Below are 12671 nucleotides of genomic sequence, written 5' to 3' on the forward strand. Positions count from 1 at the left end.
CCCCTGCAGAGGGTTGTAGTTTTGTGTAAACTGTGTACAGAGTGGTAATAGGGTAACCTAGGGAGGTTAAGAGGGTGGTTGAGGAATATTATAAGTTTGGGTTTTCAGAGAACGCCAAAAGGTTTGAAGACAAAAGAAAAGTCTTATAGTGTGAAGGAGGGAATTCCACAAAGTGGGTGCAGCCCCCCAAAAAGTCCTGTAACCAGGAATGGGAGCATGTGATGAGAGTGGAAAAGAGACGCAGATCTTGTGCAGAATGGAGGTGTCGAGCTAGTAGATATTTTGAGACACGTGAGGAGATGTATGTAGGTGCAGTTTTGTTGATGGCCTCGTATGTTAGTAGAAGTATTTTATATTGGCTTCTGTAAAAAAAACAGGCAATCAATGTAGCGACTGACAGAGTGGCTCACCCCCTTGATTTGCAAGGTAAATCAATGGGGCCGCTGCATGCAAAATAGATAGTTGCGGTGAGAGTCTGATTCTGGGAGGACCAGCAATATCCATGCGGGAGATGATTGCATGAGAGGGCATGAATTAAAGTTTTTGCAGTGTCTTTTGTGAGATTATGTGCATATTCTGGAAATGTTTTTTAGATGTATACAGCATGATTTTATAATTTACGAGCTTGTGGGATGGCATTTATGGTCATGTTGTCAACAGAAATAGAAATGTCAGGTAGGTAACTTCTGTTGATGGGTGGGAACATTATTAACTCTGTTTTTGAAAGATTGAGCTTGAGTTGGCGAGAGGACATCCAAAATGAAATGGCAGAAAGACAGTCAGTAATGCAGGACAATACAAGTTACGAGAGATCCTGAGAGGATAGATACATTTGTCCATTATCCACAAAGAGAAGATGCTGAAATACAAAGGAGCTTATTAGTTTTCCAAAGGAGAGGTATGGTCCGAGAACAGCAGAGGCCCTAGTACTGAGACTTGTGGTACTCCAACTGATAAAGGAAGCGGGGCAAAGGTGGATCCAGGGAAATTAACACTGAAAGAGCAATTAGATAGGTAGGATGAAAACCAGGATAGAACAGTGTCTTACAGACCTAGAGATTGTAGCGTTTGTATAAGAAGAGAGGGGTCCCCAGTGTCAAATGCAGCAGAGAGATCCAGGAGAATTAGAAGCGAGTAATGGCCTTTAGTTTTAGCAGTGATCAAATCATTGACAACCTTAGTCAACGCAATGTCTGTGGAGTGTTGCAAATGGAACCCTGACTGAAGATGATCCAATAGCTTGTGTAAGGAAAGAAAGTGTGTGAGGTAACTGTAGGCAATTCTCTCTAGAAGCTTGGAGAGACATGGGAACTGGGACATGGGATGGTAATTTAAGAGGGTGTTTGGGTCAGAATTTTGTTTTTTCAGAATAGGAGTAATCACTGTGTGCTTGAATAATGATGGAAAGATACCAGGAGAGAGAGAGAGTAAGTACAAAGTTGAGTTAGAGGTGGAATGAGCACAGGAGACAGGGATCTACTAATTTGTGTGGGAATAGAATCAAGAGGACAGGAGGTAGATTAGGAAAATAAAGAAAGAGTAGATACTTCATTTGTCGGAGCAAATGAAGAAAGGGTGTAAGAGGATGCTGGGAAGAACTGAACCGATTGTTAGTTGAGGAAGAGGATACAATTTCTAGTTTGATCATATTCTTGTCCTTGAAATAGGAAGCAAAATCCTGGGCACTCGTAGTAGTTGGAGGGTTTGGGGTGGGAGGGATGAGAAGAGTATTTAAGAGAAGTTTGGGGTTAGAAGCTTGAGCAAAGATTAGAGATTGGAATTATGTTTGTTTAGCAGCGTCCAGACCATTTCTATAAGGTGGTAGATAGCAGTATATGTAAGGAAATCATTACAAGTACGATATTTACGCCAATGACGTTTTGCTTTATGAGGATATTTTTGAAGATTTCGTGTTAATTTAGAGTGCCACAGCACACATTGAAGTCGACATGAAGTAAGAAAAGTCAATGGAGCCACTTGATCAAGGGCTGTTGCTAGGATTTGATAAAAATAAACATTAAATGTAACATTGCTTCCTTTTTGCTATCCTTTTGGACATGTGGTATTGCATGCATTTTAACTTTGCGTAACACATGTGAAATTGTATTTTGAAGAAATAGGCAGTTAATGCAGTTTTACATCATTTTTATATTTGCATCTACTTGGTTGTTTATAACCTATTTATTTGTAACAGCAGAGAAATAGTACAAGTCACAAAACTTGTCTGATATTTAGCAGGAAAGTTGTGCGTAATATACAATAATTGAATTATACAGCAACACATAGGTTACTAAATTCCCATGGCCAGCCTCTGGGATTTTAAGAACAAAAAATGGTAACATGGAGAGATCTTAGATGATGTTACCAATTATAATGTGCCTGGGGGGGTTGCTGTTGTTATATAGGTACCATGGGTCTGAAACTCTGAAAGTTAGTAACTGTATCTTGAAGAAGACTTGTTATATATTCCATAAAGGTTGTCTGCCAAATTCTATTAATGACTGCATATCTATTCAACCTGCCCTGTAGCAGGCGAGTAAGATATGCTACCTAACAGGTGTATGAGTGTGTTTGCAGGTCTGCATGAGTCACATATTTGCAAATACATCTTTACTGCACTCAGCCAACATTAGAACACCCTTCCCTCACCTGTCCTACTTCTATAGTTCTATACATGGGCATAAGAGACAGAATTGTGGAAGTTTGCAGAGCTGCTGGTGTGCTCCTACTTTCTGGGCAGACATGCACAGAGTGATATGCTACGGAAAAATCTAGCATACTTCCCAGTCTGCAATAGCCCCTTAATTTTAATTTGTTATATATAGTCACTTTAATGTAAAAATGAATAAGCTAAATAAATTACTGGTCGAGTTTTTGATTTGAGGTTGGAAGATAGAAAGAATTATTTGATTTCAACTGTAGTTAGTAGTCCCTTAGTAAAGAAATAGATATTTTCCTTTTTCTCCATATTTGTAGCCATCCCACAGTGATCATAAAGTGACGAGTACACAAATTTAGGGGATTTTATAAAAGTGATCTGACCCCTAATAAGACAGATATAATGAAAAATGTCGGTTATGTATCAATCAATGATTTATTTAAAAGGGAACTCCAGACAAATCTTTTACATTATAATTTTTTTTAAAGATTTTATATCCCTTAATTGATAGGAAGTTGATTGGCAAATTGTTGTTATTAAAGGAGGTTGGGATGTTGCTTGTATATGTACAGATATGTAGATCATCAGAAGCAGTGGTTTCTTTGCTAAATTTGTAGTCAATGAGTGAAATAATTGACACATCATCTGAAACATAGCATTGCTGGTTGGGGAAATGTGAATATTTATGTGATTAGAATTGTGCTATCCATAATGTGTACTCGTCACTTAATGACCACTATGGGATGGCTACAAATATGGATATAAAAAAAAAGGAAAATATCTATTGGCATGTTGTTAATTTTGTATTGCTCCTGCAGTTATTAAATCATGTTATATACAACATTGATGTATCTTCACCCATAAAGTACTCTGCAAATTACAAGCTTTGTCAGCTATATTAGGATCATTTCAATCCCAGGCTCACATGTATAAAGAAAGTAGCTTATTACTATAACCTATTTCTGTCTGAATAATGTAGCGCTAAACCTAATTTTTATGGCACTTTGAGAGGATAGGCTGCCCATTAACAGCAGGCTTATTGTGTTTTACCCTACAGATGTCTTATGAGGGAAAACTGTTATTTGAAGTACTAATAAGGAGACGAACCTGGTAACCTGTTAGTTAAATAATGTTCCTACCAGTTCTATGTTAGAAACCAGCCCTCAACCTCCTTTCTAGCCCTCGTTAACCTTTATTTGCAGCCACTTCCCAACATTACATGAACAAATCCTCTCTGCTCCTATACACCACTGTCTATCTCCTCCTCCCAGCCTTGTAATCTAATATAGTGTAAAGTTTCAAAGAATTTCCACTATGTTGCTATATATTCTTTATCCATATTAACTTTGATGTCTTCACTACTCACTTCCTTTCACTAATGGAAATCATCTGTATATATCGGTACACATTGGTGATCTACGCCTACTAGGTCTGTTTTTATTTCATATCTACTGCCAATGCAGTCTCTGTTTCAGGAATCATTCACTGTGGAAGAAAAACAGACATTGGCACTGATAAACAAAATCTACATATGATGTTCAATAAAAAACCATCTAGAGCCTGTGTGTTTTATTTTAACTTTATCTTTATGTGAGATGGGTGAATTGATAAATGATACTAAGGAAAAAGCAGAGGTATTAAACACTTTTTTTTCTTCAGTATTTACTAGAGAGGAACAAATGGTAGGAGTAATACATAAAAATGGAAATGAAACCATACCATTAATTAATACTGGGTTGTCAAAGGAAGAAGTCCAAAGGCAACTGAACAATATTAAGATAAATAAAGCTCCAGGTCCAGATGGCATACACCCAAGGGTCCTTATGGAGCTAAACTCGAAAATAGCTAGACCGCTATTCTTAATTTGCAGAGATTCAATCTCATCAGGCTCAGTACCAATGGATTGGCGAATAGCAGATGTGGTGCCGTTGTTTAAAAAGGGGACGAGATCACAACCAGGAAATTATAGCCCTGTAAGCCTGACATCAATAGTCGGGAAACTACTGGAAGGTATTTTAAGGGATAGTATTCAGGATTACTTGGTGCGCAATACAATTATTAGTGGGAATCAACATGGATTTGTGAGGGATAGGTCATGTTAAACTAATCTAATTAGTTTCTGCGAGGAAGTTAGTGGGAACTTAGACCAGGGCAGCCCAGTAGATGTGATCTACTTAGATTTTGCAAAGGCCTTTGATACAGTGCCACACAAGAGGTTGGCTTACAAAATAAGGGAACTGGGTCTAGGAATCAACATTTGTACTTGGATCGAAAACTGGTTAGAGAATAGGGAACAGAGAGTTGTGATAAATGGAACATTTTCTAATTGGTCAAAAGTCTTAAGTGGAGTACCTCAAGGTTCCGTGCTGGGGCCACTCCTTTTCAATAAATTTATTAATGACCTTGGTGATGGTTTAGAGAGTAAAGTTTCTATTTTTGCAGGTGACACTAAACTCTGTAAGGTAATAAAATCAGAGCAAGATGTAGCTTCTCTACAGAGGGAGTTAAATAAACTGGAAGATTGGGCGGCCAAATGGAATATGAGGTTTAACATAGATAAATGTAAGGTTTGCATTTAGGGATCAAAAACAAGAATGCAATCTATAAATTAAATGGAATTAATTTAGGAGAATCTATAATGGAAAAGGATATGGGAGTGCTCATAGACAGTAGACTTAGCAATAGTGCTCAATGTCAAGCAGCAGCTGCAAGGGCAAATAAAGTATTGGCATGCATAAAAAAGGGCATATATGCAAGGGAAGACATTGTATAAATCGTTGGTAAGACCTCATCTTGAATATGCAGTACAGTTCTGGGCACCACTCTAAAAAAAAAAAAAAGATAATTTAGAACTAGAAAGGGTTCAGAGAAGTGTGACAAAATTGATAAAGGGTATGGATTCATTAAGATATGAGGAAAGGTTAGCCAGTTTAGGCGTGTTTACTTTAGAAAAGAGGCGTCTAAGAGGAGATATGATTACTATGTACAAATACATTAAGGGTCAATAGAGAGAACGTTCATGGAAACTTTTTACCCCAAGAACACAGGACACTCGGTCACTCCCTAAGGTTAGAGGAGAGGAAATTTCACAACCAGTAGAAGAAGGGGTTCTTTACAGTAAGGGCAGTCAAAATATGAAATTCATTGCCAGGGAAGGTTGTGATGGCAGATTCAATAGATATGTTTTAGAAAGGGTTAGACAAATTTTTAGTGGAAAAGTGTATCCAGGGATACGACCGCTAATTAAAATGAAGGATAGTACTGATATAGGGTAAAAAAAGGACCGCAATATTGGGTCAGGGCCATCTTTTCCATTGGGCACGATGGGCAGGTGCCCGGGGGCCCCATGGGCAAGGGGGCCCCATAGGCAGGGCTCTTATATAGAATAAATAATCCTGCAAAAGAAAAAACCTGCAAAAAAAAACCTTCAAGGTTCACTGAGCAAGTACATCTATCTATCTATCTCTATATATCTATATCTATATCTGTATCTCTATACATCTATATCTATATATGTAGGGGCCCCGGTGCACTGCTTTGCCCGGGGGCCCATAATGTTGTTCAGATGGCCCTGTATTGGGTCTGGGGGGATTTTCACAATTGAAACAGATTGGCGGTTGCTTACTCTGGATCAATTTCAAATATAAGTGCAGGATTGCAGGAGATCCAAAATAGGTTGAACTTGATGGACTGGTGTCATTTTTCAACCTCATCAACTATGTTACTATGTTACTATACTTCAAGCAGACATAGGACAAGGTCATTGAGGATGACCAATTAGGAAAATGGTACAAGGAATTAAATATACTTTGAAACACAATTAAGTCTATCAAACAAATAAATGGATAAGAGATGGAACAACTATGAATCTGCCTAGAACAATCCCCATGTCCCCACACTGTCATGATTAGCCATATAGGCTAAATTGGGTATTCTTCTCAGAGAAAAAGGCAGGTGAATTTTGATGTGAAGTTTACACTTGTACCTGTGACAATAAGCATGTAAGTAATGGTAATAATATACAGAGCTTAACTTTATTACGCCCAAATAATATTTGACGGTTAGTAATATTGATGTTAAAATAAGCCATTAGTATATCCTGCTAAACATATGCATAGATAATGAGATATATAAAATATTGTCTAGTTCCTAGGTTCTCAAACCATGCCGTATGTACCCCAAGGAAAACCTCAGTTAGATATAAGGGCTACTTCAGTATGTTAAAAATAACTCAAAATAACATTACCTTTATTAGCAAATAATAAAATATTTAGAAAATTAATCAACAAATTATTTTTTAAAAAGTTAAATGCTGGCATATTCAAAATAAAGGAGTGGTTTGGTATAAATCTGCTTAGTTTTGTACACCTTAGGGTTGGTAAACCTTTACCATCACATGGGTGCTGTACATGTAAAAACCAATTGAGATGCCTTAGTCCAGTTTATAGATTTTAGGGCATTAATCGTGCAAAGCATTAAAAAATAATCTATTCAATAAACAGAACCTTCTGTGCTCAGTTCCTCACTACTTAGCAAAGAGAATGTAACTATTTTCATAAAGTAATCAATTCCTACATGTAAATGGGCATGCATGACTGGCAGGGGAGCTTCCATGATTGCTCTGTTTAGTTTACTCTTTCTGCTAATTAAATTTTGCAGGGATATAATTTAGAGCAGTTAAATAGACACTATGGAATTATTTACTCACAGTGCAATTCCATAGAACTGTTGAACCAAGTCATCTTTAAAATCCCATAGATTCACAGAAATTAAGATATTTGGATGTTTTCCTTTCAAGCATATCTGTCCAAATGGTAAGCTCTAAACAGCCGCACATAAAAATAGTGTATTTACATGCATATACATCTCAGGATACATCCCGCTCTGCACCAGTCCCATATGCGCCAGGATTACGCCAGGCGTACTTACACCCAGATACATTTCCACCAATTAGGCCATGAGCACAAGAAAAGCTTTTTAACTATAACACTTCTTCACCCGGGCTTGGAACACTCACTCTCACGCCTCCACCCAAGTCTTCTCAGCTGCAATCTGTGGGGAGATGTGGATGGCTTGCTCCACAAGGGGGGGGTGGTGTCATGGAATCCACACAGACCTTTTAGGAATAATGCAACACAGAATATACTGTAAAAGTTGGTTGGTGTGAGAGAAGATATTAAATCATTTGAAATATACAAAATATAACTTACAGTTTAATCTCCAATCAAGGGAAATTTGTCCCAACAGCATAAACCAACATCTTATCAATCACATTACTATTTATAAGACACCTGTCAATACACAGATCCTATGTTCCTACAATCCTACCACTCTGACATTCACCGCTTGTCACTAAGACCCAACCTGACTTCCTGTCAGTAATCAACTGTTCTCTCTGAAAGAACTGTATTAACTAGAGGACCAACTATTAATAGACAATATTTGAATGACATTGAATTGAATACAGTAGAATTAAATGGGTTACTATATATCTGATGAAATACAGTGTCGTGCCTGAGGATCTGTCTGTACCCGGGACTATGTGCAAAAAGGTGGGTGACTTAATTAGGTTCCTTTGTAAGAAAGAAAAAGGACTAGTACAGATGGTGGTTGCTGTGAGTTCAGGAAACTAGAGAATATGAATGGCACTGGAGACTAGCAAGTAGAGAAGAATAGCAACAAGGTGGTCAGATTTCGCAAAGGAGACCAGACTGGAACCGGAATGCTGGACTGGACTGGGACTGGGTTGCAGACTGTGCTGCCTGAGCAGGAATAACTGGGAAGACTGCAGACTGCTGGGAACCACGTTGGTGTCTGAAGAATCAACATTGCACTGACAACAGATTAAGGCTCCACAAAGTCCTTTTATACTAACAGTTGTCACCTGATTGTAGACGGTGATCAGCTGGGCTAAAGCAGCACTCTGACTGGCTAAGAGGGATCAGGTGATTAGATCCAAGATGGCAGAGCCCAGGAACTGGTTTTGGAGGGAACCCTGAAATGGAGTCTGCTATTACCTGATTTGAGCAGTGAGCTGAGCTAAGGCAGTACTCTCACTGGCTTAGGGATTGTAGTTGACTGAATCCAAGATGGCAGCACCCATTAACTGATTTTGGCGGGATCTCTGGAGTGGAGACTGAGCAGCATCCTGCAGAGAGGTCCGAGATCAGCAGAGCCTGTGGAGCCCAGGGACAGCTTGGAAAGACAGCGAAGGAGTAAACAACAAGTCCTGAGAACCTGGTGCATGACATACAGAACCACTGAAGACAACTATCGCCCGCTGAAGACAACTATCGCCCGCTGAAGACAACTATAGCCTTACAACTAAACAACAGGTAGGGCTGAATGACACACTGCTCAGATACTAAACCCTGGGATATAAAGTATATTTTTGTTTGCTCCCCACCGTCATTCGCACCCAAAACCTCTCTCAAACTTGTAATATAGTAACAGTGATTAACGTTGGGTACTGTTGGTGCACATGTTTGATAACCCAGGTTACATGGACTTGGCAACAATTGAGATTTTCAAATCCAGGTGAATGGAATCACCTGCCGTATGCCTCAGGTGGCATACTACTGAAAGGGTTTCCTGGTGGAATCTCGCACCTTATGGCAGTGATATAGTTCAACCTTCAAAAGGGTCATCACCCATATTGTCAAGAATTCTAAAAAGGCCCGAAACTCACCTTGGCATGCCCACATCACTTATCCAAAATGTCCTACGCTTGCGCCAAAATGCCACCTCATGCAACTCAGACACCACTTGCTTCAAAAAAGCCCAACATGTCCTCAGACACAACTTGTCACAAAACTAACCCTCAGACCACCACAAATCATCAGATCCAACATGTACTACAAACCTTCCCCACATGCCACGCAGACCAGCCAACATGTCCCCAAACCCCAACCCTAAGAACTCTCCACTCCTCAAAACTACCCACATGCCTCCTGCACTTCACCACATGCCCTTCAGGCCTCCCCACATAATGCTGCCTGTCACTGCCTGGTTATCAGGGTCGGTCCTGATGACTGGGCTGTGTGTCCCTTGCGTTCTGTGACTGTCACGGAGAGTGTTGGCTGTGGAGCTCTTGGACTCTCTAAGGGAGATAATCTTTTATTGTACAACACTAAATGTTTTCCTGCACAGTCTGCAGAAAGCTTCAACATAGAGTTGCAAGAAGCACACAGCCTGGCACAGGTAAGTACAGACTTTCACATTGTGACTGGGGGTGGTACAATGATACGGCTTGAAGTTGCAGCATGATGTGCTGGGGAAGGCATAATGTGGCTGGGGAGGAAATGATGTAGCTGGGAGTGGCAGCATGACATGACTGGGCAGGGCATGCTTTGACTAGGGGTGGCATGATGTGGCTTGTATTGGCATGATGTGGCTGGTGGAGAGTGTGATGTAACTGGTGAAGGGCATGATGTAACTGGAGGAGGGCATGCAGTGGCTGTGGTGAGTATGATCTCTGCATTGTGTGGTGGTCACAAGGGAGTACTCTGTATTGTGTGGCAGTCACAAGTATGCTCTCCGTAATATATGCAGCGCTGGTAGTTAACCAGTGTGCAGCACCAAAAGGATTAACTCCCTGTGCTAGGTTCCGGGAGTGTAAATATGTGTAAAGTGTTTAAATGTTTAAGTGTTATATGTATATAATAAAGAAAAGTACTTACCTGTGCCCTGGTGGTCTAGCGGGGCCAGCAAGAGTAGTCCTGGAGTCCTCATTGCTCCCACCTTCCCCCCGGCAGCCAGCTTGTCGCAGCTGTTGGAGGGGTCTACACAACAGCCACCTGGTTTCAAATGAATCCAGGTGATGCAATGCCTCATGGTGGTTCCAGCAGGCTATGCTGCATACTGAAGCTCAGAGCAGTGGCAGATGGGCACTGCTGCCCTGGGATATGGCTGCCTTTCCCTTAATACTATTTTTGGCCAGGGGAAGAGTCAGGCCCCAAGGAAATGTTATAGGTGGAGGATTTAAAATTTAAATCTCCCGCCATAGACTTTCTGACACCAGGAAGGTAAGGAGGCCCCCTTTCCCTCGCAACTCATGAACAGGGGGGAGATACACTCCATTAGCAGCAATGTTAAAGATGTTAACCCATCACAAGCAGGCTGCATGAATCAGCCTGGATTGGTTAAAGGGGCAGGAGGCTGGATTACCTCCTGCCAGGTTAGGGCTGCAAAACTGTATAAAGAGAGCCCTGTTTGACCATGTTTTGTATTTTTCCATCCTTTCCTGCAACTTCTGGAAGATCGCTTGTACCTCAAATTAATGTGTAACTGTCCTTGTAAGGACTACTTGAGCTAATAAAACATCTGTGCTTCAAAATCCTGCTTTGACGCCTACTACCTGCTGTAATTCCTGTGACCAATCTAATCCTTTATCCGGCTGTTTTGAGGTTGGGACCCAGTATCCAGTACCAATGCTCTGCCCATTACCCTGCAGCTCTGGTCATTGTGATAGGCCAGGGAGAACCATCCACAGCAGCCTTGCTCTGAAAGTAAGAGGTCAGGGGTACCAGCCAAGGTGCCCAGCAAGGGGGTACACTAGCAGCGAGACTTACCCAGAATGAAGCGGTTCTAGGCACCAGTGGAAGAGGCAAGTGGTGGTAGTAGAGCCCCTCCTACTATGTTTAGAGGGACGCAATTGGAATTAAGAGAGGGGACAGTGGCAAGGCAAACCCAGCCTGTCACCAGCAACACAACAGGGTGGCATAGGAGGTTTATCCTGTCACACTTACAAACTAGTTATTTTCTATTAAGCTATTTGCATTGATTTGTGTAAACCATTAAGCAACACGTTTATACATTGTATCTTTCCTTTGCAAAATAAAGGTATACTACTCCACACTAAAACTGAAAACAGACAGATAAAATAAAAAGTACATTTGTACCAATATTTTATACCAGGTATACTTGTTTAGAAAATTCATTGCAAATCAAAGTAGAACTCTCTTCTGTTCAGTTGCTGGACAAGATAAACCTAGGCCAGAGTAGGCAGTCGTTAGGCCACTGCTTTTCCATTATTTGTTATGAACATTGTGCAGTAAACCTATTACTTCTCCTTTACACTAACTGGTAGATAGATTTTGTGAAACATATTATTATTATTATCTTTGACTTATAAGGTGCCACAAAGGGTCCTCAGCGCCGTACATTACATATACAGAAAACAGAGCCAAGACACAACATGATACAAAAATATATACAAACACAGGTGAAAGGGTAAAGCAAAATCAGAGCGAGAAGAAGGCCAAGCTTAAGAAAACAGGGAAAACAGGGCTAGCGAAGCAGGCCAAGAGGTACAGAGGGTGAAGGAACAGTAGAAGGAGCACACAAGGAAAGAGGGTCCTGCTCAAGAGAGCTTACATCCTAAAGGGAAGGGGGAGACACAAAAAGGGTGGTACTAATTGGGAGAGAGAGCCAGGACAAGGAACTTAGGAGGAGGACTGATAGACTTGAATAAAGAAATGAGTCTTAAGGGCACGCTTGAAGCCTTTGAGAGTAGATGCTAACCTGATGGAACGTGGAAGATCGTTCCACAGCAGGGGAGCAGCCCGGGCAAAGTCCTGAAGATGAGAGTGAGAGGAGGTGATCAGTGAAGTAGTGAGGCGGTGGTCACGGGCAGAGCGGATTACAGTGCCAATGCTCTCTAACCATTAGTCCTATTTATCATGGATGCTGTTATGATGCGTTCTGAAGTAAACTGATTTTCAATGTAGCTCTACTTTAAATGCAATGGGCATTCTCCCATTGAAGCTATAAGCTGAAAGTTGGTTTAATATAAGGCCTATTTTGGGAGCAGCTGCCTGGAGAAATCAGTCAAACAGTGCACTTTTCATCATGATGCTCACATTTATGTCAGTACAGACAGATATATGAAGACTGGAATTGTCACATATTGATGTACAGGCTTGTGGAAATACAGAGGTACAGAGCAATGTTTTTTTCTTCTTTAGTGATGTCATGCTCCTATCTTTGCACAATTCTATTCATTTGTACAAGT

This window comes from Mixophyes fleayi, chromosome 1 (assembly GCF_038048845.1).
Source record: "Mixophyes fleayi isolate aMixFle1 chromosome 1, aMixFle1.hap1, whole genome shotgun sequence".
Lineage (NCBI taxonomy): Eukaryota > Metazoa > Chordata > Amphibia > Anura > Limnodynastidae > Mixophyes > Mixophyes fleayi.